Consider the following 6917-nt stretch of genomic DNA (forward strand, 5'->3'; position numbering starts at 1 on the left):
ACAGGATACTCGACTTTATTTTTCAGGAGATAAAGCCATGTAAACATAGTTGCAGCAACAAAAGTGATGAAATAGAGGAAATTATTTGACGAGGAGACCAAGTTTGTAAAGGTGGTAAGTGCAACCTATGTGCTATACCCTTGCATCAAGTAGAAAAACAAACATTTTGTTTGAAAATGAGATATTACAATGATCTACAACAATTTTCGTAGTGCTTGAGTTAGGATGTGTAACCTTAAGGGCCAAGTTGCCTTGATCAATGATTTAATTTGTTCCCTTATATTTAACAAACAAAATGATTCAGATGAAACTCAATAGACAAAATTAATCATCTATAGGAAATTTACCATCGCTAATGAGATTATGGAGTAAAGGCCATAACCGCTTATGTTACAACAGTTGTTGCAGTTTAGTTAGTTAGTTTCAAATACTGCTCTGTTGATCTCTTATTCAGGATATCACCATTCTAAATGAACAATGTATGTGGCCTAACTTTTAATTAACACTTTTTGCTTCAAAGAATGGAAAATAAAATAGTTATTATTGGCTGCAATGCAAGTCAAGTCTTATAAGTGCTAAATATTCTTTTTTGAAGAAAGTGTTAAATTTTCTTAAATTGGTTGTGATCTTTATTTCACTTGAATTTATATACCACCTCATTTTTCTTAAGATATATCACCCTGTCTAGTACTCCTTAAGTTATATAACTAGAGTTATATATCACTCTGTGCTCTGTCTAGTTACTCCTTAATAAAATGTAGGTACAATTTCTTATATACTTTTTGTATGGTTTTTATCTAAACATACACCATTTTAACTATACTTTGGGATGCTAAATTAGATAAGAAAATAAAATAATGCTAAATGCTAGGATTAAATATACCTGTCAACTATAACCATTGATTAAATATACCTGTCAACTATAACCAATGATTTAATTTGCATAAATAAACATTATTTAAATTTTTTTCAAGTCTAGTATAAGTGGACCAATGGTTCACACAATATTAAATTTATTTGTTGAGGGGTAAGATTAAGTTCCGTAGCTTGATGCTGGGATCATCTGGTGTTGCCCATCATGCATTAAAGTACAGCAATAGTAGGCGCACCCCTATACTAATTAGTGGGACGAGCTGTGGTTCTGTGACACTTGACATAAGAGATGGCATTTCAAGATAAATTTCGTAGTCCCAGATTCTAAAGAAAATAAAGGAAGGAGAGAAAAAAGAGAAATTATTTGCAATTGGTATGTCGAATCAAAACACATCTAAGCTATTGAGATAAATATCATCAAATCTTATATTCATAAAATATATATATATATATATATATATGGGGTTTGCTTGAACACACCCACTAGTTTTCATGTGGGAGTGTTTTAGCAAGTAAATAACTAAAAAGTGGTTAAATACACACTAAGGTGTATGTTGCTATAACACACCTTCTAACAAAAACAAGTGGGTGTGTTCTAGCAAATCCTATAGGCATTTGCTAGAACACACCCACTAGTTTTTATGTGGGAGTGTTTTAGCAAGTAAATAACTAAAAAGTGGTTAATTACACCCTAAGGTGTAGCTTTGCTAAAACACTCCCACATAAAAACTAGTGGGTGTGTTCTAGCAAACCCCTATATATATATATATATACACACACAGAAGAACCTAGCTCAACTATTTTGTTGTATTCTTAGCAATATTTTAAAAAATCATACCAATTGGGATAACATGGTAAGAGAACTTTTTCAAGTTTAATCAAAGATTATGAGCTCGAATCCAATTATGGGAATGCAACATTTTTAACTCTTTTGGGGGAAATTTGCCACTTATCACAGTTCTACCCGGCTCAAAAGATTAAAATTTACAGTGGCGCGTAGAGGATGTCTGATTAAAAAAAAATTTGCACGTCAGCTTGTTGGTTTGATCCCAAATATATTTTAGTCTCGTAAGACTTGGTTAACTAATTGAAGTATTGAACCATAGTTGGTTCAATCAATGTTCCTTTTCGTATTTTTGTAACACTACTTAATTTTACTTATTTGTCATGCAATTGCACCATGGTTGAACTAATTCAATCATAACTCAAAAGTTTCATCCGTTGGATCTATGGTCCAATATTTAAAATATTGATTGTTTGAAGCTTCTACTATACTATTTAGGAAAATTAATGTCTGTTTTTTTTACCATTTTGCCCTTATTAGGGGCATTTTGGTAATCCTGTAATTTGAGAGAAGGACATTTTGGTAATCGTTGTCTTTCCACTATATATATGGTCATTTAACAGATTTTCCCCATTTCATTCTTCATTTCTCTCTCTCTAAAAAAACGCGTTCTTCCTTTTTCTTCTTCGTTCTTCAGTTTTCATTTCTGCTTCATCAAAGGTAATACAACCCTTTTTCTTTTGTTCTTCAGTTTCATTTTCTTCTTCATCAAAGTTAATTTCTTTATCCTTTATATTCTAAAATCATGATTGAATGAGTTTTTTTGGATATCCCATTGCATGTTAAAGGCATGGTTTTTCTGGATTTTTTTTTATTTGATGGTGATTTGGGTTGCATGTCTGTAGAAAATTGTTATATTGAATGATCTTTGTGCATTTTGTGTTTGATTTTTGTTTTTGTGATCCAATTGCATGTTAAGGGTTGGTTTTTTTCTTGTATTTTTTTATTCGATGGTGATTTTTGATCTTAGGGTTTGAATTTTTTGGTTTTTATTTGTTGTTTGGTGATTTCGGTTTGTTGTTGTGTTTGTTGCTGCATGTCTCAAAAGTTTGAGTTTTTACCTTTGTGGTTTGGTGTTTCTGGGTTGTTTTTGTTTGTGATTCTGTTTTTGGTGTGATTTTGTTTTTTTGGTGAAGTTTCTATACATGTAACTTGTGAAAAAATTTAGTCTTTTGAGATTAAATCACACTTAGTGTAAATTGCACACAAGGTGTTTGTGAAATTGACTAACTTTGGTGATGCATGAATTGAGTTGAAATAAAGGGTTAATTTTCTGTTTTTTAGTGGCAATTTGTATTGGTTTTGATGAGCTGTGTGAATTTGATTTTTTTTCGGGTTGAGGAAGTTGTTCTTTTGACTGTTTTGTTGTTTGTTTTGATTCAGCCAGTGAAAATTGCAAGTTGATGGTTATGATTCTCAAATTTCTTCAAACAGTTTCAGTTTTATGTTGTTCCTTGAATATAATCTCTCCAAACTTTAGTATAGAGGCTGAATATAAGCTTCCTTTTTGTCCATGACAGATGGGAAAATATTTCACAACTTACAGGATTGATCACATATTGGGATTCTTCAGAATTTGGGAACTTCCATATCATGTTGTGCCAGGTTTAGTAGGAAAATTCCGGCCATCTATTCAACCAAGTCAGGTATCCTTATGTTCATTGAAATTTAAAGAGCACTATATTTTCATCCTGTAATTCTTTATCCTAAAAAATGAATTACAGAGAACAACCTAGACGTCATTTGGAATCTTCCACTTGTGTGCAATTCTTCATAAAGAAGCGGGAAGCACTATATTTTCATTACTTCAGTCTTTAACTATTACTTTTATATCGCATTCTTATTTCATTTATTAAAATAAATTACTGATTCATTTTATATTTCAAGTTTTACGTTGTAGATGTCTGAAACAATGAGGTTTCCAGTAGCAAAATTGATTCTTTGTTAGATTAAAAAATGTCATGCTGAAGTTAATTTAGGAAAGAAAATAGGAAGATATGCTTTTCCTACAAATATCAAACAACCAGTCTCATAAAACCACCCATCTCTTAATTCTGTTACTTCCCTATATCCGTTTGGTTCTGTAATTTTTATAATTTGTTCTCTCATCTGATACTTTTTGTGAAAGGATGAATTTCATGAAGGATTGGTTTTGATAGCTAGATTGTAGAGTGTATGGTCTCTGTATGGTTTTTCAAAGGATTTCATTTTTGCCTTTTTTATAAGTTGTGCATTATTAGTTCTGTTTATTAGTTGTGCACTATAACTTTATAAGTTGTGCATCATATTTCTGAAATTACGACATTTTAGAGATCATCTAATTATAGTAGCTGCATGTTAGGAAGCAATATGTCATTTTATGAAACAACTATCTATCAAATTTGTTGTTTTGTTCTGTTTATTAGTTGTGCATTATTACTTTATAAGTTCTGTGTATATTTTGTCACAAGTTAATTCCATTGCCAGAAAAACTGAAATGGATAGGGACATTAAGAAAATAAATGATTGATTGACTGATTGAAACAAGCTGAGTCAAACCTACAGGTATAAATATATAGCAAACACTAAACACCAGTGACAATAAACACAACATAATTTAGTAAACAAACTTTATCTAAGTTCCACTTTTAGAATATTTCTTTCAATATGTATTCATGTATGATGGAAGTATCTGTTAATGCAATTGCAGCTATATATATAAATCTACCTTTTTTAATTTGATGTATTGAGCTTGATTCTATCTTAATCATATATAAGTCTTACGGGACCAAACCTTCCCTTTTGTAAGGGTTTTTGAATAAACTATTCCTTTGGTATGAATTCTGATCTGTGGTTATATTTTTTTCTGTGGCTGTGGAAAACTAATAGAAAACCTTTCCTTGAAGCTGTGGACAAGATGAAAGAGGGTACACACGCAAATCATTTTGTGCCGAAACAAACTATGAGAACAATCGACATTTGTTTGTGGGATGTGATAAGGCCAAAAAAACTAAGTGAGGCGGCAGGGCTGTGGGAGAATTTGCATGTTTCAATACAAAAGTAACAGATTTTGCAAATTTACTTTTTAATGTTATTACTAATATGGAGCACCATAAGGCTATTGACTTTGCTATGATGATGTGGTATATATAGAAGCGCCAAAATGAGAAGATTTGGGAAGACAAGGAGAATAATGTTCGTATCAATTAAGATTGCACGAGACCATCACGCAATGGAAGGAGATTAGGAAGCAGATTGTAGCAGCGAATAGGAATAACAGTACAGCAGCAGAAGTGCAAAATAGTTGCAGTTTAGCAGCTGCGCAAAACAGTTTTACAGTTCAGCAGTACGGTGGATGCCACTAATGGTAGGTGAATTTAAATGTAACATTGACGCAGTACTGTTTCAAGAAGAGCGCTGTGATGGAGTTGGTATGTGTATCCGGAACTCTAGAGGACATTATATGACAATTTAATTTGTTCTATTTTAGAGTTTTCTTTCTTCTTTATCTCTTAAAAGGAAATGCTTATTTGCATATTTTTTTTTGTGCTTACTGCTACATCTGGCATGATAGCCAATATTTGCATTCCATCAAAGTTGTATAATAGAGCTTTTGCTCCGTGCACTAGATCTGAGATTGATAAAGAAGGATGTTGAATGGAATGGATAGAAACTCCTGCAAAGAGGTATGCGTTATATACCGGACATGTACTAAGGTTGATTAACTTCATCTTTTACTGCTCTATGCTAACGGAGGTTGATTTGCAATTTGTTATGTTTTTCAGGGTTATGAACCATTTGTTCCGTATGAAGGTCTAGAGCAGTTGCATCGGTTCATTTTTGTCATGGCGATAACACATGTATCTTACAGTCGCCTAACAATGTTGTTAGCCATTGTGAAGGTGAGATATTGTTTTCAAAAAATCGCAAACCAGTGTTGATCAGAGAAGAAAAAGTGATCCTTTTAAGCTATTTAAGTTATTTTTGTCTGAAGCTTACAATATTTCTGAGCTTCTTTTATTGCAATCTTCTCGAGTGCTGTTTTTGATCTTACAAAACATGTCATCTCCTCTGCACGGGTTTCTAAGGTCATTTTGTTCTTTTAATTTCAAACATATTTATTATTCTTTTCATTCATTTTCAACACTTTTAAGGGCTACATGACTTGCACTTAGGGTCCTTGATCCATTTCCTTATACCACAAAACGATTCATTGGTTTTTTTTTTTTGAAGGGATGATCATTGCTCTTGGATGCTTCTAATGTTTGGTTGTCCATTTTCCATTTTTCAACTCAAACTCAAGGTGGTCGATCAAGTGCAAACTTATCAAACACCATGGGTCTGTCTCAGATTAGTAAACTGTAGTGGGGAAACGGGCTTAGTGAGAATGTCTACATTTTGATCAGCAGCAGGGACATACATTTAGACGCATAAAACATTGATTTTATTTTTCTTTCAGATTTGTATTGTTGAAGTGATTTTTATGGAGAAAAACATTCTTAATCCCAGACATGACTTTGAATGTACAAAAAAAAGAAACACATATTTTTGTGATCACTAGAAGTACTTCTAAATTGATTATAGGGTACTCTATCAAATGTGTAGTTTTATTAGAAATGCGAGGATTAAAAAAATGTCCCCTTTTAATGAGTGTGAGATTGAGATCCTTTTGGAGCACTATTATTTTTTTGTTGACAGAACCTTTTAGAGCATTGCTGATAAGATTAAATTTGAAAGTATAATATTTATGTCAATTATCATTTCCTTTTGTCTGGTATGGCATGTAGAACATGGTTGATGCTTCATCTAGCTAATTTCTTTTTTTTGGTTATAAGCAGTATTCAAATAGTGGACCTTTGCATTCAAATTTAACATATTACACAAATTTTATTAAACAAAACCAAATTATAATGTGATAGTTTTCAAATCACTGCATCAATTTAAAACAAAGACTAGATGTGGATTACACAACACGTGCTAAATCTGTTGCGAAGCGAGAGAAAGAGGGATCCACAATATCATTCCCCAAAGCCTTGCACACAGGATCGATGCTTTTAATTTTTAATCTTCTTTGAGATGTAACTTGCCTTTTTTCTTTATTTAATTTTAGTACGCTAGCTCAGTGTTGGGCATGTTGATTATGTAATATGGTATTTCATGTGACATGGTGTGGTCTATGGATGGCATACTGACAATGTTTATGATATTCCTGCTCATCAAA

The 6917-nt window shown here is 32.3% G+C and overlaps 1 long non-coding RNA gene across 7 annotated transcripts; it reads left to right on the forward strand.

Annotated features, from left to right (window-relative positions):
• Positions 1-2294: 2294 nt before the first annotated feature.
• Positions 2295-6917, forward strand: LOC146942409 (uncharacterized). Of its 7 annotated transcripts, XR_015032678.1 has the most exons (5): positions 2295-2377; positions 3238-3363; positions 3442-4756; positions 4850-5382; positions 5482-5840. It is a non-coding gene; the product is annotated as an uncharacterized LOC146942409 (long non-coding RNA). The 7 variants fall into 7 exon arrangements; XR_015032676.1 differs by adding an exon at positions 5930-6917 and having other exon boundaries at positions 3238-5382; positions 5482-5598; XR_015032679.1 differs by having other exon boundaries at positions 3238-5127; positions 5271-5382.

This window comes from Medicago sativa, chromosome 3, assembly GCF_051527215.1.
Source record: "Medicago sativa cultivar Bolivia chromosome 3, Bolivia_mono, whole genome shotgun sequence".
NCBI classification, from domain to species: domain Eukaryota; kingdom Viridiplantae; phylum Streptophyta; class Magnoliopsida; order Fabales; family Fabaceae; genus Medicago; species Medicago sativa.